The sequence below is a fragment of the Saimiri boliviensis genome, chromosome 20 (genome assembly GCF_048565385.1).
Source record: "Saimiri boliviensis isolate mSaiBol1 chromosome 20, mSaiBol1.pri, whole genome shotgun sequence".
Classification (NCBI taxonomy): domain Eukaryota; kingdom Metazoa; phylum Chordata; class Mammalia; order Primates; family Cebidae; genus Saimiri; species Saimiri boliviensis.
In genome coordinates, this window is record NC_133468.1 from 16,153,355 (window position 1) to 16,178,646 (window position 25,292).

General features: G+C 36.5%; 1 protein-coding gene across 11 annotated transcripts in view; it reads right to left on the reverse strand.

Annotated features, from left to right (window-relative positions):
- The window catches only part of TENM2 (teneurin transmembrane protein 2), a 3,817,113-nt gene that overhangs the window by 1,158,324 nt on the left and 2,633,497 nt on the right, over positions 1-25,292 (reverse strand). For all 11 annotated transcript variants that reach the window (XM_074390353.1, XM_074390351.1, XM_074390352.1 and 8 more), the window contains one exon: positions 7,886-7,999. The gene's annotated coding sequence lies outside the window, so the exon portion shown is untranslated. The remainder of the gene's footprint in view (positions 1-7,885; positions 8,000-25,292) is intronic.

A 25,292-nucleotide genomic window follows, 5' to 3' on the forward strand; every position in this document is an offset into this window, starting at 1 on the left:
TAGCACCATCTTCTGCTTGAAGATATTAAATCTTTCTAATAAAAAATAAGATATCTACATTGTTAATAGGAGTAGAATGGCTTAACATCCAAGATAAACTTCTCAATTTGATTTGAATGTGTCATATCGTAATATCTGATTAGTAACATAAAATTATGGTAGAAGGTCAGAAAAATATACTTTAAAAAAAGCATAGGAAAATATAAATGCTCCATTACCTCTCTTCCCAGAAATAACCACTATTAACATTTTCTCGTATGTCCTTTTCGCCTTTTTAAGAAATGTTTTCTTGGTATATTTTTAATATAACTATACTAGGATCAGGCTACACATCCTTTTAGAAACAATATATAAAGGTATTTTTTATATTCTTTGAGAAGATAAATTTTTCAGGAACATAGAGCACTTCCACATTTGGATGTCATTATTTAATTAAGCCCTTATTTGTAGAATTATAGGTTGTTTTCAAATTGCTTCTATTTTATTTTACTTACTTATGCATTAATTCATTTATTTATTTTAGCATCCCAAGTAAAGGCTTCCCAAGAGAATCACAGGAACAGCTGTAAGAAGCAAGACCACACAGAGGTGGGGGAAGGGTGCACAAATGGCAACCACACAGTGCCAAGGTGAAGGAGTGGAAGAAATTGCTCCTATTACAAATCATGCTTTAAGTAACATCTTTTCAATATATCTTTCTATCCGTGCTGATTCTTCCCTTAGCATAAAATGTTAAAATGTATATAAGGGGTTCAAAAGTTGTAAGCTTTTTAAGATTCTCAGCACTTCTTATTCTCATAGACAGTGATTGGTAGTTCTCCAAACAACACCTTCACCAACACTAAGAATAATTTTTTTAAAAAAATCTTTGGGCTGGGCACGGTGGCTCACACTGTACTCCCAGCACTTTGGGAAGCCAAGGTGGATGGATCATGAGGTCAGAAGTTCAAGAACAGCCTGGCCAATATGATGAAACCCTGTGTCTACTAAAAATACAAAAATTAGTCAGGCTTGGTGGTGCGCGCCTGTAGTCCCAGCCACTCGAGAGACTGAGGCAGGAGAATTGCTTTGAACCTGGGAGGGGCAGAGATTGCAGTGACCGGAGATCATGCCATTGCACTCCAGCGTGGGCAACAGAACAAGACTCCAATAATTTGCCTAGAAGATCAATACCAATATCTTTTCATTTATGAATTTTTAAGAACATGTTACCTAATCATCTAAAGAGAAGACCAGTATTTTAGTCACCCATTCCAATTATCTTCTACTCAACATATAAAAATTATTTACAAATGAAAGATGCTGCATTTGTGGAAGGTAACTAGAAAGATACGCAACATTTACTTATTTCACGTTTTAACCTTGGATCATGCAGGCCCACTGAAAAGATGTCTGTCTGAACTTTGATTTAATCCACATATGACTATGTTCAGTGTACTGTCATCAGGGACATACTTTAAGACATAGTTGTAGATGGCCCACTGCTGGATTTAGTTTATAGATGAGATAGGTTGTATTACAATAACCTTTCATATGAAGGCTTGTGTGATAAAATAAATTTCTATCAACATTAGAGAAATCTTTGTTTCCTCCAAATAGCTATGGCATTTTCTTTAGTCAATATAGATATATCAAATGAACGCATTTCAATTTGAGCTTTGTTTAGCAAGAAGTTCAAAGACAAACTTCATAAACCCACTTCGAAAATTATGTTAAGGCATTTCATACACCTATGTGAATTGCTTTAAAATTATTATGTATGTATATAAAATATAGTAATATTAAATATTAATGCTGTATGTGCATGCATAAATATATATATGTTTGTACATACTTAGAAAGAAAGGGAGACAGGGAGACAGAGACAAAGACACAGAGATATTCTATGTGCGGATTCTATTTTTGTTAATTTGCCCATGAACTAAAATTTATTTAAACCCCAAAATGAACACTGACAGCACTTTGTCGGTTATTCACATATGTGTGCAGAGGGCCAAAATATTTGAATAATCCAGTATGCATGCTCCAGCTGAGGTGCAACAAGGTGAGACTCTGCCCTGCAGTTTCAGCTCTCACCCTGCAAACAAGGGTCATTCCTTTTCTATATTTTGGGCTGCTTGTGATGTCACTGTCTAAGAGGGCCCCCAAGCACGGTGCTGCAGCGCTGTCTAGAGATCCGAAGCACAAAACGGCTGTGTTAGAGAAGCTTTGCTTAGGCATGAGTTGTAGTGTATTGACCGTGACTACAACGTTAACAAATCAATAGTTTATATTCAATAAGATGTCTTTAAACAGAAACACACCAAAAGCAACATTAAGGATCGATCTGTTGATTTGTTGATGAAAATGTTGTGACCAGGGGCTTGCCATTTTTTAACTCTGTATTTTCCAGGGAGCAGTAGTTCCGTATTTGCTAATTCTGCATTTCTGGAGGCTTTATGGAACAATATTGCTGTGAATAACGAGAATTAACTGTATTCTTTTGCTTTCTCTATATGATTGTAATATTATACCCATACTCCTTATTAATATGTACACTTTTTTTTTTTTTGAGATGGAACTCACTCTTGTTGCCAAGGCTGGAGTGCAATAGCGCGATCTCGGCTCACTGCAAGCTCCGCCTCAGTCTCCCAAGTAGTTGAAACTACAGGTACATGCCACAACTCCCAGATAATTTTGTATTTTCAGTAGAGATGGGGTTTCTCCATGTTGGTCAGCTTGGTATCCAACTCCCAACCTCAGGTGATTCGCCCACCTCGGCCTCCCAAAGAGCTGGGATTACAGGTGTGAGCCACTGCCTAACAATATACATTTTATTGTTTAGTGTTCTAGTCAAAACAGATTTATAATTTGTTTTTCTTATATTCCCTCAACACTTTGTTAAAATGCTTGATGTTGTCCAAATTCTATTCTATTATTTGTTCCTCTTGGTTTGCATAGATTCAATGTTACAACAAACATCTATAGACTACTCTGCCTTTTTTATAACTGTTTTGTAATAGTAAAGTGAGCCATTCAAAGAGATTCCCTCTCAGTTTTCCAAGTGAGCGACCTAAAATTTTCCGTAATCTTTTAAAATAAAATTACTTGTCTTAGTTCATGTTACAAATACCTTATTGATTTATACACTGAAAGGTTTGTAAACCAAAATCTACGTCCCAATGGCAATTGACAAACATAAATGAGCACACGATTCTCAATTCAGTGTGACAACGGGAATTTAAACAAACAACGTATCATTTAAAAATACATAATTAATTTACTAGATCATGACTTATCCAATCATATTCTTTATGATAATATATGTCTTTTACTAGAATAATCTCATTATTTTCTTATCCAAAAAGTCCAATCAGTGGATTAGTATCTGGAGCAACAGAATTAATGCAGAAATGTGGTTTCCCCCACTCCTGGTTGTACAAATTTGAGCAAGATATTTAACCTATTCAGACCTCAGTTTTCAGGATTAAAGAAGACTTTATTTTCGATGGTTAAATAACATATTTTATGCTAAAAAGAAAAAATAAGTTAAAAATGGTATATGGCATATATTTAATAGCTGTTCCCTTCTCCATTTTCCCATGATAATTGTTACGTTTAAACACTACAGGCATCCTACATGAGTTCTAGTTACACCAAATTCTATTTATTCTTTAAATTTCCAAGAAAATATTTTGTGAAATATGTAGTATTGCATGACTTGATGGTACAAAATGTGAAATATTAAAAAAGAAAAAGAAAAAAACTGTTGTAAATCGCACAATATTAAGAAGCAACTCAGGCATATAGTGTAGTTTAAAAAACAGTTCAGGTCTGGCATGGTGGCTCACGCCTGTAATCCCAGCACTTTAGGAGGCTGAGGCAGGGGAATCACTTGAGGTCAGGAGTTCGAGACCAACCTGGCCAATACAGTAAAACCCTGTCTGTACTAAAAATACAAAACTTAGCTGGGTATGGTGGCACATGCCTGTAATCCCAGCTACTGGGGAGGCTGAGGCAGTAGAATCACTTGAACCTGGGAGATGAAGGTTGCAGTGAGCCGAGGCTGCACCACTGCACTCCAGCCTGGGTAACAGAGAGTGAGACTCTGTTAAAAAAACAAACAAACAAACAAACAAAGAAAACCAGCTCAAAATGCATCCATCTTAAAGGTTAGCTGTTGAGTATTGAAGGGTGTGTCTATGCTGACAAAAAATGAAAAGGAAAAAAGAGTTCAGTGTAATATTTTCAATGGGGTGCTAATAATTTAAGTACTTATGTGGAAATGGATTTTATATTAGAGAAAAATGCATTAATCTTATTTCTTAAAAGAGACTTGGTCACTTATATATTTATTACATAGCGACTATTACAAACCATTTAAACAGGAGGAAAAGTGAAAATGTCAGCTTGTATTCTACTGATAGGGAATTAAATCCACACATCACGTCACAGCAGGAGGCATTGCCTAATACATATTTCCTATTTAGGTCTCTTGATTTTCTTCAAAATTCTCCCTAAAGTGTGGTTTCATTTTAATAGTATCTGAAAAATACGTGCTTTGTTTAGCTCTTATCAAAGGCAATATTTAAAAGTATTAGGATTTTTTCCTATGATTTTTCACTGTCTTTCTCTTTTATCTTCATATTTTACACAGTGAAAAACAGACAAAAATCGTATTTTTAGTGATGATGAAAGAATCACTTCTTGCATTTCATCCTAGTCTGGTTAAAAGTAGGTATGGCTGTCTTAGAACTATAAGGCTCTACATTTATACTTAGCATTTTCTCTGAATCCAACATGGAATAAAAACCACTCTGTACACAACTTCATTAAGCAAAATGAGACAAATGGATATGTTTAAGGTAGATTCCTGGCCAGAAAAGCTGTATACCTCTTAAAGATAAAAGAGAATGGCATTTAAAGCTTCAGGCATAAGCCTACAAGAAAAAGAAAGAGCCAGGGGTGGTCAGGGAACTGAAAACCTGGGAAAACACTGGTTTATGTTGATAAAGCCCCTTATTGCCTGGCAAAGCTATTCTCATTTATTCTACTAGGGCTCAGAATGACACTTTAAATGAGCAGCAGAGGACAGAAGCCTTGCAGGGTCCTTTCGCAAGTAGGTAGGTATTTCTTGAAAATGGGTTCAATGAAATGTACTGCCAGGCAGCTAGCATGAGGAAGTTCTTCTAAACGTTGGTAGTAGTTTTCTGCGAGCCAGGCCCTGCATCAACGACTGGCTCGTTATTAGCCATAATTCAAAACATTTTTGGTTGCAATAGGAAATAATGAAAATGCTGCCCTAAACACATGATGGCAACACATTATGGAAGAAGTGAACGAATGTGCAGGCCAGCTTTCAGCCAGGTCACTGTAAAACACCTGAGAACTTCAGCAAGTTGTTCAAGCCTTCATCCTCTAAACTTTAGATTCTGGGATTTGCTTTTATTGTTAAGGAAGTCTTTCCTTTTCCTTCCCACATCCCCATGCCATTCCTTACCAGCTTCCGCCTCCTTTCCCAATCACCATGCACAAAAAAAAATCTTGTCTTTTTTTTTTTTTTTTTTTTTTTTTTGAGATAGAGTCTCACTCCATCACCAGGCGCCAGGCTGGAGTGCAGTGGCGCAACCTCGGCTCACTGCAACCTCCGCCTCCCGAGTTCAAGCAATTCTCCTGCCTCAGCCTCCCAAGTAGCTAAGACTACAGGTGCAGGCCACCACGCCCAGCTAATTTTTTTGTATTTTTAGTAGCGACGGGGTTTCACCATGTTGGCCAGGATGGTCTCGATCTCTTGACCTCATGATCCACCCACCTTGGCCTCCCAAAGTGCTGGGATTACAGGCGTGAGCCACCACACCCAGCCTCATCTTGTCACATTTAACCAAAAAACTGAGTTAGAAGATTAAATTAGATGATGAGATTGGGATGATGAACAATAAAGAGAAAAATGAGGATGGTTGTTGGGTATAACAGGGAAACCCTCTAGGAAGCCTCAACAAAGGCTTCATCCTCCATGGCAGGCTCCATTCTTCTAGGTTCTCCCCCATGAAACTCTCTAACTCTGCAGTTTTCTGGTCTGTGACTCTCTGGGAGAGGACAGATGGGTTAGCACAGGATATGCCAGAGTCTTGGGTCTGTTTCACCATACGCCTTCCTATTTCTTCCAAAATTGACAAATCTGCATTCATAATGGATTTCTTAACCACTTGGTTAGAGTTCCTCAAGAACAATAATAGTAGAGACAGACCTAAGCTTGTAGGACAACCAGTGGCACCAGGGGATGATTCCAGGAGAGAATGGCCCCTGGTCTGTGAACTATCCACCTTCCCTTCTAAACAAAGCAGGCTTGCACAGCCAATGTGAAGCTGGCCTCCAAGACACCAGGAATGACTACCCTTCAGAGAAAGGTAAGGTATGCTGAGTACTGCTTATTAAATGAATGCCTGTCTCAGAAGGAAAGTACAATAAAATCCTAACAGAACTTCTACCACTCTAATGGAAGATTATCCCTGTTCAAGCCGTATACCCATGGACGCCTATAGAGCCAGCAAGAAGAATGTGGAAAACTAGCCATGGTAGACAGGTAGATTTCAAACATGTCGCTTGCACTTTAATTTCTTTGCCAGCAAAATGGAGCTAGAACTGCTGTCAATGTTCCTTTATCCCCAACTATTTCTCTAAATACTGGGTTAGGTACATTATTGCATCATCAGATTTAATTATCACCACAGCCTCATGAAACTCCCATTCAGGAATTATATAAGCTGCTCCATATGTACTTTCCAAAGTGACTGATCCAACCAGAGTGATTATTGTATTATGAACACCTCCATCATGAGAGTATTCATGTCTTTACCCTGTCCTTACACCCATTTCTACTCCCTCAGCAACCTAAGACATAGTCTTCAATAATGCCTCATTTTCACAGAAAAACTTCTGCTAGGAATCAACAATAAAAATAGAAGAAAAAACGATTTAATACAGACCTATTTTCCATTGGTTTGTCCAATTACTTATGAGTCTTTAATATCTCCTCTTACACCTTATCGTTAACCATAACGTCTCTATACATACTCAATTTACTAAAAATATGCTGTAGCTGATGTTCTAGCTAAGTCAGATGTCCCAACTTCAAATTAAGATTTCATAGTACATTCATGGTCTTTACTAGAACCCTTTAGTTGTTCCACCCCAAAATGAGCCATCTCAGCAGGATTTGGTCTGCAAAAAGACAAAGGCAGGATCTAAACAGCACAAGACCAAAGGAAAATGGTTGTAGGTGTCATAAGAAAGAACATGAGATAAAGACTTGATATAAAGGGCTAGATGATGTTGAAATAATATAGAGAACACCAGTCCAGAGGCCATAAAAGCAGAAACAATTTAACTAGGAACATGAGAAGAGCTAAATGATTCTCTCTTTGCTTGCTGTCTTACAGTCTGTATAGATTAACAACATTTAACAGAGCAAGAGGTCTAAGTTTTTCCATCCAAAAGGTCTTTGTACTCTACAATGTGATGTTATGTAGCCTAGCTAATCACAGTCAGCACGTTTTATTTCCATGTCCAGGTACCAAATCAGAAAAGCGTGGTGATCAAATTATGTGGTGGGGTGAGGTGGGGGAGTCACGGGGTGATCTATCCAGGTAGAAAAGAGGCAGATGCATGACTGAAGAACTGTAAAGTCATTCAACTGGGTTGGGAGTGGGAGAGACAATAGCAAATTTCAAAGACAGAAAATGATAGTACAAATTACTTTTGTCCATAAGAAAAAAAAAGAAAATCCTTTTCTGCACAGAGCTGGAAAAGCCCTATTTTGTGCCCTGTATGAAAGCGCTTTGATCGACAATGCAAACACAACTCAAGGCAGAGCAAAACACAAAATTGTAGCTATGATTCCACTCACCAAAAAGGTGGACCTTCGATGTACAATTCGGCTGGCTTTATGGGAGTGCTCCACAGCAAAGCCAAATGACGAAGCAAGACCCAGACTGCTTAGGCAATGAAAAGCCGGATGTAACTGTTAAAATAAAAAAGAAATAGGTAAGACTCAAATGAGCACATAAAGCAAACCCCAAAAATGCAAATAAATACCACATATCTTCTAAATGTGGAAAGCTGAAATTAGTAGCTAAATGAACTAAATCGCACACATTAACTCTTGAAGAATATCTTTCAATAGAGGAATATAAAATATGGTATAAAACATATTAATTAGTTAAGTCACTTTGAGTATTACCGTTAAGATACATTACTACAATTTTAGAATGTCTATTTGTTATCCTTCAAAGGTGATGTGGTTTATACTACAAATACAGAAATACACATTATTAGAAAGAGAGAATAGTTGAAATGCATCTTTCTAGCAATATACAGACCTTATGTTTGCTCTTCAGATTTACAAATAATTTATTTCATCTTAAAATGTACAGTTTGCTCATCCATACAACTTGAGCATGATTTTGCTGACTTTTAAATTTAAATATTTACTGGCTGATACCATTGTCAATAGCATGTGGGGGTATATTATATAACAGGAAGATTCCAGTGATCCCAACACAACTTACTCTGAGCAAATAAGTTTAATCATCTGAAAACTGGGATATTACAGCTCCTACTTCACAGAAATGTTGCAAAGATAAAATATAAAATTCCATAAAAGCTCTTGCCACAGTGCCCAGCACGTCATACTCCTCCAATACATGTTTGCTGTCCTTGTCACTGTTGTTATCACCACTCAAAGGCTCCATGTTCAACTTCATCAACAGAGATGTTGGGCTCACCTCCTAATGACTGACACCTTCATACCAAGCAATTCCCTGCCCTCCATTGCAACCAAGGCCAAAAAAGACTACACATCAAACTAAGCCACACCAAGACATCATTAAGTGACTCATTAAGTTCCTCCTCCTCGAGTAAAACTGGGGCAGTGAGGAAGTAAAAGAAAAAAAGCGGGGTTGAAAAAGGGGAAGTGACAACAATTGAAAACAATTATCTCTAATTTCTCTGTTTTGCTCAAATCATTCTCATCTTGGATGCTAAATGTACACCTTCACATGTCAACACAATGAGCCCCGCCTTGTCTGGCCTAACCGAGGCAGCCTGTAAAATTATTCAGTTAGCTGGGAAGTGCCAGCTTGGCTGAGCCCGTCTTGAGTTCCCCTGTCCAGCCATAGCTGCACAGTATATTCTTAGACACCCGCCTTACAAGGTCAAACAGCAATGTCAGACTGATGGCTGCATCTTCCCAACCACTCTGAGAAGCCCTTCTACCCTCCACTGAGACACCTGACAATCTGGAATAAAAGCGTTGAGTGCTAGCATCCTGATCTTCCAGGCTGTTGTGGTGGGTGGCTTTTGTCAAAACGCAGTGGTGAGAATAAATTAAAGCTGCAGCGCACTAGGGTTTGGATGATCTCCTTCACTAATAAGCACAACTTCATTCAATGTCCCTGAAATCCTCCAAGCCTCAGTCTTCTTATCTATAAAATGGGGAGCCAATGCTTACCATACAAAATTGAGTAATATTGAAAGAAGTTGCTTCTGGCATGCAACAAAGGGTAATTACCATCCATTTTTGCTTTCCTTTTTAAGCTAGTTTCCTTATTATTAATATGTTACCTTGGTATATGATTATATGAGAATGACAGGTAAAGGACTGACTAATCAAGAGTATGTGTCTTTAAAAGACAAATTTACAAGACTAGAAAAAACTATAAGACCTTGTGTAAACTTGCTTTGTTTTTGTTTTACTTTTCAAGACTTTAACTTGGCAAGCAGAACCCAGCAAACGAATATGGTTCTTTGATTCCCTCCTTAGAAACACTGCAGCCTTTATTGTCTTTATATCACACAGCTTTAGCACTTAATTATATCCTACCTTGGAATAATTAGGTGTCCTTATAATCAAGTCTGTTTACTCACTTGTGCAGTTCTGATCCTTTAATCTCTCTTGAATATTAGTTTGTAATGCTATTAAGAGCCACAATTTAACAATTTTATTACTAAATAAAATTGCAAGAATATTTTGAAGGAGTTCCACCAATGGGTTGAATTTAAAAATTACTTTTATAATTAAGAAAAGTACAAATTTATCTAGTAATTATGCCGGAAAAATAGAAGCACACAAGGCCTGTGTGCCTTCCTAGCAACTAACTGTGCCCCTTTGGGCAAGACAGTGAACTTCATCTGGGATCTGCGTGCAGAGGAATTGCAGTAGGGTCAGATACATATCCCAGCTAGATCACCAATTTAGTCTAAAGAGAATTATCTAGAGTGACAAAACTATGATAAGACGACTGTCCATTTTAGGCAATAGAAAAATGTTATGTGCTTAGTTATTCTATACAATGTTAATTATACATTTAAAGAATTTAAAAGCCTGCTGCTAACATGTCAAAGAGAAATCAAGCATGATCAGTGTACACAGTACGCTACATTGTAATGATTAAATCACCAGACTCTATACTTCCACTGCCTGAGTTTCACACTTAACAGTCATGTGATCCTAGATAAGTTATACTCCTCTGTGTTCCTTGGATTCCTCCCGTACAAGATAGGAATAATAAAAATAATAATATCTAACTCATAGGGTGGTGGTAAAAGATTATATAGATTATTCACTTAACACAATGGCATATAATAAACACTATTATTAATATTTATTATGATTAATGAAGTAGAGTCACATAAAAATCCACTACTTTCCAAACTGTCTACTCAAACCACATTTTGTTGTTTGCATCATAAATATTTGTCAAGTGAATAAATGAGAAAGACTTTTGACTAGTATGTTTCACTCATCAAATACTCAACAACAAATGGCAAATGCTTAAAGACGGTACCTTTATCAAATGTTATTTATTCGGTTTTCATCTACAGTAAGTTGTATTAAAGCTTATATGTTGATTGAAATTAAAATACTTTATTAATTAAATGACAAGGCTAGGCAAATTCGAAATTTATATTTTTTCTGAAATATAAATTTCTGTTAGTTTATATACCAAATTTTGTATGACAATGCGATCTAATCTGTATTTTCAAACTTATTTTTTAATTTTTTTAGTCTCATTATAAAACGATCTAAATGGTTCAGTTAATAAAAAGTAAATCAACATCATTCAAAACCAATCAGTACATGGTAATCACTGCTTACACTCTGCCTAGCATCCTTCTAGACATCTCTCTATAAATAAATTCTCCTGGAACGGACAAAATTGTGCATAAGTAGAACAATGCTATATATTGATTGTTATTTCAAAGCTTTTTCTCTATTGGAAATGTACTTTCTACATCATTGATGCCAGTTAATCTGTGTCTCCTTCTGATTCAAACTATTTTAACTTTCCATTTAATATCTGTAGACATTTTGAGATATTCGAAAACCCTATTTAAAAGTAGTATCAGATGAGCAATTTAAAATGATTAAACATTGCTGACATTTGGGGAAAATTTTGGAGATTCTTTAATTTGCATCATTTAGATGAACTTTTCTACCATTAAGCATATAAATCAGAAAAATTAAGCAAACACCAGACTACATATCTTACACAAATGCTACAAACAAAAGTGACATAGACAAACCTATAAAAATCCAGACAATAGGAATAAAACTTGCAAGATGTTGTTATCTTCATTCAAACTACCAGCTCCCTTAATGGAAATTAAGTTTATAGGCTTAAAAGAAATATTAACAATTTTCCCTTTAGATATAAAGAGAATGATATTACAATGTGAGGAATGGGAGATTAGTAAACGCAAATTAATTGACTTTTTTCTAATGAATAAAAATACAGATTTCACAGACATAAAAATATGAGCATATGAGTTTCATTCCACACAGCAGAAATGAAATGACAAGTTCAAACCGATGAATTTCAGAATACTGAAGCCATTTTGCATTCTTCTGTTCATATAATTGTTTTAGAACTTCAGCCTTATTCTGAAAAGAAATATTCTAAGCTCAAATAAAAGATCTCTCTAGTAGTTAATACAGAGATTTTATAATGAGGCATTTGTATATTTGTATATAAAATAATTTTATAACACGGAAAATTATTACTTGGTCTGTATATACCAAAACCAGTCAACTAGCATTATTCTCTCATTTATCTGAGAAATATTTAATTGAGTGATGATTATGTATCTGATACCATTTCAAGATTCAGGTTTATTCTGTGTAATACAGTAACCACCAGTTACACGTGCCTGATGAGCATTTGAAATGTGAGTATTCTCCAATGACATGCACTGCAAATGTAAAATACATATCAGATTTGATAAATTTAATATAAAAATGCAAAATATCTCAACAATATTAGATTGGTTATACATTAAAAAGATAAAGTTTGGTATATCAGGTTAAATAAAATCTATTAATACGATTAATTTCACCAGCTTTCCTCTCTCTATCATGTGCCTATTAAAAATTTAAAATAACACATGTGGCTCACATTATTTTCTACAGAACAGCCCTCTCCTAGACGATACTGGTGGTAAACAAAGAACACAGGTGACCTGTGTATTTATGAAGGCTGCATGATTGTGACTGTGCACTAATGCTGTTTAAGGACCTGTGTCAGAAACTAAGGAAGGTGTATTAAATATAAGCTGTTGGCAAGGCACGGTGGATCATGCCTATAATTCCAGCACCTTGGGAGGCCAAGGTGGGCGGATCATCTGAGGTTGGGAGTTTGAGACCAGCCTGACAAACATGGAGAAACCCCACCTCTCCTAAAAATACAAAATTAGCAGGGTGTGGTGCCATGTGCCTGTAATCCCAGCTACACAGGAGACTGAGGTTGGAGAATCACTTGAACCCAGGAGGCAGAGGTTGTGGTGAGCCGAGATTGCACCATTGCACTCCAGCCTGGGCAACAAGAGTGAAACTCAGTCAATCTCTCTCTCTCTCTCTCTCTCCCTCTCTCTCTCTCTATATATATATACATATATATATAAAATATATATATATATATACACACATATATGTATATATATACATATATATAAAATATATTTAATTTTTGATTTTTAAAATGTTTTATTCTCTCCAAAATCACTTCCATTCAATATAATATTTTATATATATATGTGTATATATATATATACACATACATATATGTGTGTATATACACATATATATAATATATATATATATATAATTATATATAGTGAGGAATGGGACATTAGTAAATGCAAATGATACATGTGTATACATTATAAAATATATATGTGTGTGTATATATATATACATATATGCTGCAAGCCAACCCGTGCAATTTTATTTTGCCATCTACAATTAAACTTCAGAAAGACACATCAAACGTCACTTAAGAATGGTGATGCTGTTAAATTTGAGCAGCCTAAAATACAACTCTGCCTTATGTAAAGAAGTCTCTCTACTAAGTTATGGTTGTTCAAGGCACCCCACTTTCTTTATCCTGCGGAAAGTGTTTGACCAATGTGCAGTGCAGAATCCACCACTGTGCTGTGGATGTGCTCCTCAGGCTCCAGAGGAAGAAGGAGGATGCCACATTTTATTTGCTTTTAAAGGCAAATTTGCACAGTGGAGCAAGTGGCCTCATCACAAATGCTATTTAAAATTCATGGATATCCTCAAGCTAGCTAAGTTGGATCTTAGGAGGAAAGGGTTGGGGAAAAATATTTCAAAACATCCAGAGGTCCCTGAAACCTCCCTCAGGATCTGAAGGTCCACTGTGGTTATGACAAATAGATTAGAGAACTGTCGAGTATATGTAAGAGATTAATGAGCAGAGCATAGTGTTTGGTGATCCTGACCAACATCATAAAGAAATTATGGGGAGCCAAAGAGTAATGAAAAGATATGCTTAGAATAAATGAAAAATAGCACACCTTGATTTTTATTTAATAATATGTTTTATTCCTTCCAAAACCACTTCTGTTCAAAAAGTGTTTTTTTCTTATTACATGGAATCTTGGAGTTAGAACTCTTTAGGACAGCATTTCAATTAATTTAATTCAGAGATTTCCACAATAATCTGTCAGATGCTGGCATGGTTTTGCTTAGAATACATGGCTTCCATCTTAAAGATGCACCAAGCCAATCAAAACACAATCATATTTTCAACATTCAAATGCAGGATCTGTGACAAAGCTTATGTTCAAAGCCTTCAAAAAAGGGGGAAAAAAAACAACTCTGTAGAAGTTTGGAAAGATATTCCATGTAATATCGATTCATTAAGCAATTCTGAAAGGGTCAAATCTTATTTCGCTTAAGGGTTATTTGGTACAGAAATTACTGAAGTTTTATAAAATATGCACTCTCTCCCTGCTTATTTTCTGAATGAATAAATATGAGACCAATTTTATACAGAACCACTTCAACTTGAACTAATAATTGTGTATTGCATGCCCAGAATAATGTTTGTTTCAGAAGGGTACATATAAAAAGAAATGTAAAAGAAAACATTAAATCGGTCACTAATTATAATTAATTCATAGATAGTTGAGGTTCATTTGCTTTTGCTAAAGTACATAAAATAGTAGTCACAGGGAGGCTTAGAGTGCAATCAAATGTGTACTCGATCATATAAGGACTGTTTTAATTTACTGAATAGCTTGGGATACAAAATACCATTTTTGAAGACAAATTGGTATAAGGAGAAACCGGTAGATCTCACCAGAAACTGTGAATCCCTTGCTGATTATTTCCTTTATTTTGAGGGATGTACATGGCTCATTTTCCAGAAATTTGAAATCATTAAGAAAAATTAAAATCTGCCAAAAGATGTTGCTTGGGATTTGATTTGCATTGAAACATTCTGGGACACTTGATTTGTTCAAGAAATATATAAGGAGATATATAAAATTCTCATCATCAGTTTTTAAATATACATAGATGGGAACTAACCCATGGAATAAGAGGGCTTGTTAAATCATCAGAAGAGTCTGACCTTTGTATATGAAAGCTGGCTCTCCTTAACGGATGCCCCATCCTACTCCTTGGTTTGGTAATACAGTAATTATCATATTTAACCTCTGTCCATGAGAAACTCATTTAATTGTTGATCTGATCCTCTCAACTATCACCCACAATATCCCTCAAAGATTCATCCAGTTGTTCATCATGTTAACTCCTTGATATGGAGGCAAATGAATTTGTTCCCGCCCTCTTTTGCCCAGCACTCACACCACCCAGGGAGAGTTATTCAAGTCAGCAGGTGAACAAAGATCAAGTGAGCTGACCATCTGAAATAGGATATCAACACACAGTCATCCTTGATGAAAACCACCAGAACTACAAAATGACAGAAGAATACACACTAACTGTAGCATTCCTCTGACAGTGATACAGTACAGCAACAAAAGAAAAAGAAGGAAGCTCAGGGTGTTCTGTTGATAAGGAATTTGGTTTCCAAATCCGCAAATCCTGACCAGTGTTGTCTATGATGAATTTTCATAGTAGCCACAGTAAGCTATCCAGTCCATGAATAAACACTTCTGGAGCACCTTTAAATTGGCTTTATGGGCCTTCAGTTTGAAATGAGCACTTTACCAATAGCCAAAATTGTTTCCTATCTTTGCATTAAGAATAATTCCCACTGGGCTTCTATTTATCAACACAGTGCTAGCCATCACCATGTATTATTTGTGGTTAGCTAAAAATAATGAAATTCTATTTCTTTAAAAATAATTCATATTTCTGTCTCTCACACTACTCACAGATATGTGGGTCTGCACACAACAAATCCTTTCTCCCTCACACATATACACAGCAACTCAATGCAGGCCACTGCAATCAAAAGGAATTGACTATACATGGAATATTTCAGAAGAATGTGAAGAAGGGATAAAGAAATGTAGAAATAACATGTGTTTGCAATATTTTGAAAATTAAAGATCCCATATACCAAATGTCATATATATATATACATAATTATACTTTTGTATTTTCTAAAAGTACAATCATTAAACAGATCAAGCTGTTAGATTATTAAAATAAAAGGTTATGTGCTGAATTTTTAAATATACACAATTTTTTTTAAACATATTGCTGTCAGATCTAATGGCATCAATAAAAATTAGGGGTACACATTCAAAATCAATTTCAGAGCTAAATACTCATTGCATAATGTGCCGGTAGAAATAATACCACCCTTCCGAAAGAAAAAAATAAAAGTGACCTGATTATTTACTGTGTTAGTCTTATCGACATGAACTGTACCTTTTAAAATACAAATTCTCTAGTAATAGTAAATATAACCACACTCTAAACAAGAAATCAGCATAATTACTGTATTAAAAAAGAAATATTTCCAGAAGCCGCCAACAAATGCCTTCATCCCTTTTGTTACCCTCCCCCTAATTAATTAACAGATTGGCAGAGTCTAAGAACAAAATTTATTTTCAATTAAAATAAGAAGCCCGTATGTCATGATAATTTTTTGCTACTATTTCTAATGTGCAAAACAAAGGTTTGCTTTTAGCCCTGAACACAGTAATCAAAACAAATCCTTTAATTTTCAATAACTGTAAGGATACTTCAAGAGTCGTTCTGGTAGCAAGGTACTACCTCAATGGTTAATCCTATTAAGAACTGAGCCATGCACTGCAACTAAATCCTCTGGGGAATTTGAGGAATGAAAGGCTTACTGCACACTTAGAAGGCAACGACTTTTGTAAAGGGCTCTATTATATGAGGAACAAAAGAATACCACTTGTGTACTTAAATATCATCTGCTTTTCCTTCCAAAATACTCCATTTTTAAGTAAAGATATGTGATTTAAATGTATTTAGAGTTCAGCTTTTGGCACGACTCTCGTTTCTGAGTAGAAGTGCCATCTGCGGGCCCCATGGCTCACGCATAATGATATGCTTACAAGCTGCTTCCCTTTTCTGCACAATGTACCCTTTTCACTTTAACATACATTTTCCATAAATTTTTGAATAACAAATTGGGCCGTGGAAGTTGGTTGAAACGGGACAAGGGAAATGCCTGTAGGCTAGAAAACGGCCGATTTTACTCAAGAAATTGGTGCAGCGGAAAATATCCACTCCACCAACCCAACCCTCCCCCAGACCGCCCCCGCCAAGTCCACCTACCTTGAGCTGTGACACTTTAAAACTGTAGAGGAAACTTCTTTTCCCCTCAATATATTAGGCCTGTGCATTAACTTGGGCAAACAGCCCACAGGCCTGCTATCCATTACACCTGCTGGGTAACAAACAGATGAGAGTCATCACGCAGACTCCCAACGTTTGATCTCCTGATAACGCCAGATGTCCCCCATTCACATTCAAACACAACCACCGTCATTAATGCAACTCACCCGGCTGGCATTTAGTAGGGGGAAAAAGCTGAATTCTAATCTAAAATCCTAACTATCCAAAGCTTTCAGGGTGTGAATGCATAGGCTATTAAATATGCTTCCATTTGTAAACTTTGTAGCTATTAAGAGAACTGATTTCATTATCAGGATGGGAACTGGTTCAGACACGCAGATTTTGCTCCTTTCAAAAGAGAAGACCTGTACAATGACCCTTTTGCCTTCTTAATTTTGAATTGAAACAACAAAACGTACCTTTACTTTGTCTGTCATATGCTTAAACACAATAAGAATAATCTTAATTGTTGGCTGTAGTTCAAATATACCACTTACTGAAAGGCTGAGTTAACAAACAAATAACTAAAGTCAAGGAAGCCGCTGACAGAAAAATGAGATTCCCCTACCCCTGGCCTAATAGCAGACATAAAACTGTTTGATGATAAGATTCTATTAAAGACTATTAAAAAATCCAGATGCACAGGTATCATTCTGGGTCAACTGAATAGGAATCTTCAAGGTTAAGGCTCAGGAATTTTAAAACTTCCTTGTTAGTGCTTTTGAAACTAGTCCTAGACCCTGAGCTTGGCAGCTCCTGGAACTGTGCATGAGAACATAACTTAGCAGCTTGGCTTTGGGGGACTTTCTTCTTTCCCATTCTTTCTTTTAAAAGGAAAATATTTACAGTGTGTCTACTCCATGCCTGACGCAAAATACATAGAATCTGCAAGACACAAGGTTTATCTCTGGTGAGTGAACATGTGGCTCCAGAAACAGACATTGGGATACCGAACACGAGGTTGGAAGATATTCTTATACCTGAAATACAGGAAGTGAAAAATCCTGAGAAACTGTCTAGAAACGTACAGTGTGTCCATCAATTGTACATTTCTAGAAAATGTGGGAAGGAAGAAATCGGCGGACCTACATAAAAAATTCTCAGAAGGGGCTCCAACTTCTTCAAAGGAAGAAGATTGAATTTCACCATTCAGAAGGAAGGCAGAAAGACTATAGTTTATTTCTGTATCCTTCCTGTACTAATACTCAGATCCAATTAGATCTCTCTCCTTCTAGCTTCTTCCCCCTCTGGATTGAAACTATTTTCTCTGCCAAGAAGTTCTCACTATCAGCTGCCCCAAGCCCCATAGTCACTCCACCACAATACCCATTGTATTTTCTTCTTCTCACTTATTGCTCTGTGAAATTATTATTATTTTTTATTTATTTATTTATTTTTTTTTTAGATGGAGTTTTGCTCTTGTTGCCCAGGCGGGAATGCAGTGGCATGATCTTGGCTCACTACAACCTCTGCCTCCCAAATTCAAGTGATTCTACTGCCACAGCCTCCCGAGTAGCTGGGATTACAGGCATGCACCACCATGCCCGGCTAACTTTGTATTTTAAGCAGAGATAGGGTCCATGTTGGAAAGGCTGGTTTCGAACTCCTGACCTCAAGTGATCCACCCGCCTCAGCCTCCCAAAATGCTGGGATTATAGGCGTGAGCCACCGCACCCGGCCTTTGTTTTTTAATACGTTTATTGTGTGTCTCCCTACATCAGAGAAGAGACCTTCCCTGTCTTGTTCACCTGTCCCAGGATCTTGAACACCTGGCATGAAGTAGGTATGTGTCCAATACATGCTGAGTGAACAAATTAATGAATCAAAAACAGTTATACAGTCCTTGTAATTCCTTGATTCTTTCACCAGACATAGATTTTTTATTTCAATGTGTCTTCCTGGACATGGAGTCTTAGTGAATTTTTCATTTGAAATCCAACCTGATTCTTTTTTATGTTTCCTTTGGCCTGTCTGCTACCTAGATTTTATCCATTTGGGATTTTTATGCTTGAACTCAGTTCAGTAACAATCAATTTTTACCTAAACCCAATCTACCTTTAACCCATCTCTCAGGTGAATGTATAAAATACCCCATTACCCTTCAGAAGAGACAGAAATCTAAACGATATTCAACTATTACATTTCATACTAAAGAAGATAAACAGCAACAACAAAAAATTCTCTCAAAGAGAAAACACTTGAGGAATTTCTGTTTTGTGGTCAAGGCAAAATAAGATAAATTCAGACCATCAACTCCTAGAAGAGGAATTAAAAGTTGAAATCACTGCTTTAAGGCATTTGGTAACAATGGCAAATATTAAAATAGACTTAAAATTACTAAGGGCTATCAAGCCACTTTTAGTTTTTTCTGCGGCTGCTCAGCACATCCCTGCAATTTCATAGCACCTACTAATGGAAAGTGAGCTCAGATTCTATTGACAGTTTCATGACAAGTCATACTTCACCTTCCATTGTCCACTCTTCTTCGCTGTTCATTATCTTGACTGCTGTGCCTACGAGATAATGATACACTCTGCTTCTACCCCTGACTGTAACACATTTTTGCTCCAGGGTTTCTTTTAATTGAAACACACTGTCTGTGTTACTGTTTTTGGTGAAAAGTAAACACGTTTAAAACAAGAATTCAGTCGGTATTTGCTTTACCAATAGGAATTGTGTAAAAAGTTACCTGCTTCTGAAGAGTGATTGAATGGTCCTTTTGACACTTGAATATTTTTTACTCTTTTTTCTTTGACTTTCATTACCATTTGCCATTGCCGTGGATGTGATAATAAATCATCTCTGTGAGAAAAAATATTGTGGGCACCCTTAGTATTTCTCTGAGTGTCCCAAACCCATTCAGGAAATATTTAGTAATGTTTCACCAACCTTGAGCATGGAATTGTCCAAAAATGCTTTTGCTTTTAAAAAAGTTTGTCTAATAAATTGTGCCTGTTAAATTTTGCAAATCACATTAAATAGCCACCAGTTGATAAGAACAGAGGTGCCCTTGCATACCACACATTCTCAGACTCTGAACTCTTTCAAAAAATAGCTGAATTCTCTCCACCAACAAATACATTTTAAAAAACAAATGCATGTATGAGAAGCATTAGAGTTTATTTGAGAAGAAGCAGAGAGAAGAAAAACACTACTTTCCCTTCCAAGAAAATAAGCATTAACTGGGATTAACACTCGTGTGGTGTAGTGTGTGTGTGTATGTGTGTGTGTGTGTGTGTGTGTGGTGTGTGTGTGGTATAGTGTGTGTTTGTGGTGTAGTGTGTGTGTGTGTGTGTGTGTGTGTGTGTGTGTGTGTGTTTTGGAGAGAGATTAATCATGCACCACCCCAAGAAGTAAAATGTTCTTAAATGTTAACATGTAGAAGAATCACCAGGAAAAATTTAAAATTTTAGATCCCTAGATACTCCTTCAGATATTCTAATTTTGTAAGTCAGGGGAAAAGCCCAGAAATCCAGAAATAGCTTTTACCAAGCAACAACAAGTGATTTTACTATACAGAGTCCATACCTGTAATGTCCATTATGCTAGCCAGGAAGCACTAAAAATGTGGGGAATCCAAAATGAGTGTTGAATGTAAAACATACACACTGGCTTTCAAAGACTTAATATAAAGCATATAAAATATCTTACTAATAATATTTACACTAAGTACATGTTGAAATGATAATATTTTAGGTATATTAGGTTTAATCAAATGTGTATTTTTTAAATTTCATGTATTTCTTTTTGCGTTTTTCCTTTTGAGACAGAGTCTTGCTCTGTTGCTCAAGCTGGAGTGCAGTGGCACGATCTTGGCTCACTAGAATCTCTACCTCCCAGGTTCACACAATTCTCCTGCCTCAGTCTCCTGAGTAGCTGGGATTACCAGCGCCTGCCACCAAGCCCAGCTAATTTTTGTATTTTTAGTAGAGATGGGGTTTCACCATGTTGGCCAGGCTGGTCTCAAACACCTGACCTCAGGTGATCCACCCGCTTTGACCTCCCAAAGTGCTGGGATTACAGGTGTGAGCCATAGCGCCTGGCCTTCTTTTGGCTTTTTAACATGGTGTAAAATATTTTTCTATTGGGCAACATTGGTTGATACACTTTTCAAGGCAGAGGTAGTAAAGGAATTCTAATCATATCACCAGGACCAAAATGTGTATAAGAAGAATGTTAGTAGATAAGGTATATTTCAATATTTCTACAATATCTGACAAAGAAATATCTATTGCTGCATTGCCACATAACTAATTTTTATAACTAATATTAATTTAAAGACTAATTAATATGCCACATAAATAATACTAGTTTAAAAATTAATTTATAAATTAAAACAAATTCTTTGTAGAAATTCTATATAGAAATTTACTTATTATCCAGAACTTAAACTAAAATAAAAAGTAATAATAATAATAAAAATAAAAGAAATTTACTTATTCTGGTTGGGTGCGGTGGCTCACGCCTATAATCCCAGCACTTTGGGAGGCCGAGGCAGGTGAATCACCTGACGTCAGGAGTTCGAGATCAGCCTGGCCAGCATGGTGAAACCCCCGCCTTTACTAACAATATAAAAATTAGCCAGGTGTGGTGGCAGCCACTTGTAATCCCAGATACTCGGGAGACTGAGGCTGGATAATCACTTGAACCTGGGAGGTGGAGGTTGCAGCAAGCTGAGATGGCGCCATTGCACTCTAGCCTGGGTGACAACAACAAAACTCTGTCTCAAAAAAAAGAAAAAAAAGAAAGAAGGAAGGGAAGAAGAGAAGGGAAGGGAAGGGAAGGGAAGGGAAGGGGAGGGGAGGGGAGGGGAGGGGAGGGGAGAGGAGGGGAGGGAAGGGGGAAGGAAGGAAGGAAGGAAGGAAGGAAGGAAGGAAGGAAGGAAATAAATAAATTTACTTATTCTATAAAATAATCATTTGAAGTATCAAATAACGATCAGTAACTTAGCAACCAGCTTTCAATGGTTATCAACTCACACATGTGGCTGGTTGCTGCCTTCAATTTTGAATACCTTTGGGACATAACATATACATGTGTGTATGTTTCTATGTAAGGACATTGTTTATACTATTCACTACAAAGCATAATCTTCCTTTTAGTATCTCACCTACAAGGTAGTAGAAACATTCATCGAAAAAACGGTTAAGTATATCCAGCATAGTTCCAATTGGCAATAGATACATAATGGAATAAATAGGTTTAACATGGGTGAATGGGAACATTATCACTTTTGTTAATTAACATTTTGTCTATTGGTCAATGCACTTTGAATTCCAAAAAGTTGACATAAATGGGAGCTTCTAAAATCAACGTGTTAGCACTTACTACTTATATTCCTAAATTGTCCATTATTATTTTATTAAAGTGAGATTTGTGCATTAATGTTTGCATTTTGTATGTTTTAATGACAGTGAGTGAATTCCAATGTTACGTTTTCTGATTCATATGCAACATATTCATATTTAAATGATTGATTATATCAGAGGTTTGCAGACTTTCTCAGTTCACAGTACCCTTAGTGTCTCAGTAATATTTTCATGGTTCCCCTAAGGCAAGAGAATTACTTGAAAGTTCATGTAATAAGCATTTAGGTACAAACAACTTAATAGTAGTAGTATAGACTGGAGGTGCTGTCTTTTCTCGGATATTTAAAATGCCTTGCTGATCCCAAGTGAGTTTGCTGAAGCTCACCCAGTCACCTCAGCCCACAGTTTGAGAAACGAAGATTATATAGTTTTAAATGGTCTAGAATGTAAGATGAACTGTGCACTTGGTCTTTCCTTTTCTTTTTCTTCTTTTTCTTTTCTTTTTTTCCTTTTAAGAGACAGGGTCTTGCTCTGTTGCCTGGGCTGGAGTACAGTGGCATGGTCACGGCTTACCAAAGCCTTGAACTCCTGGGCTCAGGTAGTCCTCTTATCTCAGCCTTCCAAGTAGCTGGGACCATAGGCATGCACCACCACACCTAGCTAACTTTTTATAGAGTAAGGTCTTGCTACGTTGACCAAGGTGGTCTCAAATTCCTGGCCTCAAGTGATTCTCCTGTCTCTGCATCCCAAAGTACCAGGATTACAGGCATAAGCCACCATGCCTGCCCAAAATTCTATACTTTCTAAGAAACAGAATACATCTAATAGCAATAGCTATTTAAAGTTTTAATTAAAAACATGTTTTTTAAAATGTGTTTCTTTAAACACATTTTAATTATCAGAGTTTATAAAAGCTATTATATATTGTACTCCTGGTCAACTATCCCTAGACTGATATTTAGCATAGAATTTATGAGTAAATCAGTTGGTCAATCAACAATTATTTATAGAATGCCTGTTATAGGTACTAGATTCTACTCTCAAATGTCTTACATCTTATGATTCATCTGTAGATATACTGTAATTTCATCTTTTTTAATATTCTTCTAAGTGAAGCCATCCATATGACTCAAAGAGGGAAATAAAATGATTATTGTCATCTGAATTTTTAAATTATTTACCTTGCTTTATTCTGATTATTTTTCATTGACTTATAATTAAAATTTTTTGCAAGGTAAAATTTTTCTGATAAGGCTTGTGAAACTCTGAAAATAAAATAATTTAAACAAAATGTTGCTGTCATTTTAAGGTCATGATAGAAGTAGGAACTCAAACAATGATTGACTTAACAAAACTTTAAAGCAGACCCTTAACTTCTGTTTTCTGGTCTGGCATGTAGAGAGCCTGGAAGTCACTGCTCCATCCTAACAACTGGCAACCCGAACAAACTGAAATATCAACAAGTCTTTCTAGATACGTCAGATAAATGAGGTCATTGGTCAAACTGCTGCCCCTCAAATTTAGATGTAAGTATATTTAGGGAATAACGTAATGGAACAGAAAGCCATAAGCAGAAAACTCTGTGGAACCAGTGTTGGGGTAAGGAAATCTGAACTATAATTGATGAATTGCTGGAAGCTCAGTATGACCAGCTCCAAGATTTAAAAATTCCAGTGGGAACCAGTCACAGGGAGGTTCCAACGTATTTGTGAGTTTTACCCCCAGGAGCTCCACCAAATCCTGACAGCGAATATTAGAGAAAAATGCCCACCCCCACCCCCCCACCCCCGTGCTTTTGGCAGGGGCAGGAGGAAAGGAACATTTGGAAATACACCAGAGCATTCTGTTCTTCTTAACAAGGTCTGCTATGAAGAGAAACTATTTTATCAGAGCCTAAGCTGCTGAATATGTAGCATAACCTAACCTACCTGTGCTACGAGAACTATCTACTCCAGTTTTCTCTAGTCTTCCATGTGCGGAAAGGGAAAATGCCAACTTCAGCCCCTTCCAGCCATCCTGCCCTACCTAATGGGAGTGGGGGAGACTGGGAAGCACTGGTGAGGTACACAGTCCAGGTCCACTGAGACATAATCAGAAAAATATAAATCACTCCTCTCCCATATCTTGTCACTGCATTACAAAATGCTTTATTTACCACAGGTGTTTTTACCCAGTACACCGTGCCCATCTTTGAACAAAAAATTGCAAGACACAATGAAAGCCAAAAAAAAAAAAAAAAAAAAAAAAAAAATTACAGTTTGAAGAGACTGAACAAGCATCAGAACCAGAGTTAGACATGGCAGGGTTGTTAGAATAATCAGACCAAAGAGTTTTTTTAATGGCAATTAATAAGCTAAGGATCTTAATAAAAAAAAAAAAAAAAACAGCATGCAAAAACAGATAAATGATGTAAGCAGAGAGTTGCAAATTTTAGGAAACAATTCAAAAAGAAGGAATGCTAGAGAGAGATCTAAACCCCTGTAACAGAAACAAAGAATGTCACTGATGGTCCCATTAGTAGACTGGACACAGCTAAAGAAATATCTGAGCTTGAGGATATGATAATAGAAATTTTCAAAACTGAAAAGCAGAGGGAACAGAAAATGGAAAAAAAGAACAGAATATCCACGAACTGCAGGACACATACAAAAAATGTAACATATGTGTGATGGGAATATTCGAAAGAGAAGAAAGAGAGAAAGGGCCTGAGGCAATATTTGAAGCAATAATGACTGAGAATTTCCCCAGATTAATGCCAGAAATCAAACCACAGACCCAGGAAGCTTGGAAAACACCAAGTAGGATAAATAAATTTAAAAAAAAAAAGGAGAGGAGGAGGAGGAGGAGAAGGAGAGAAAAAA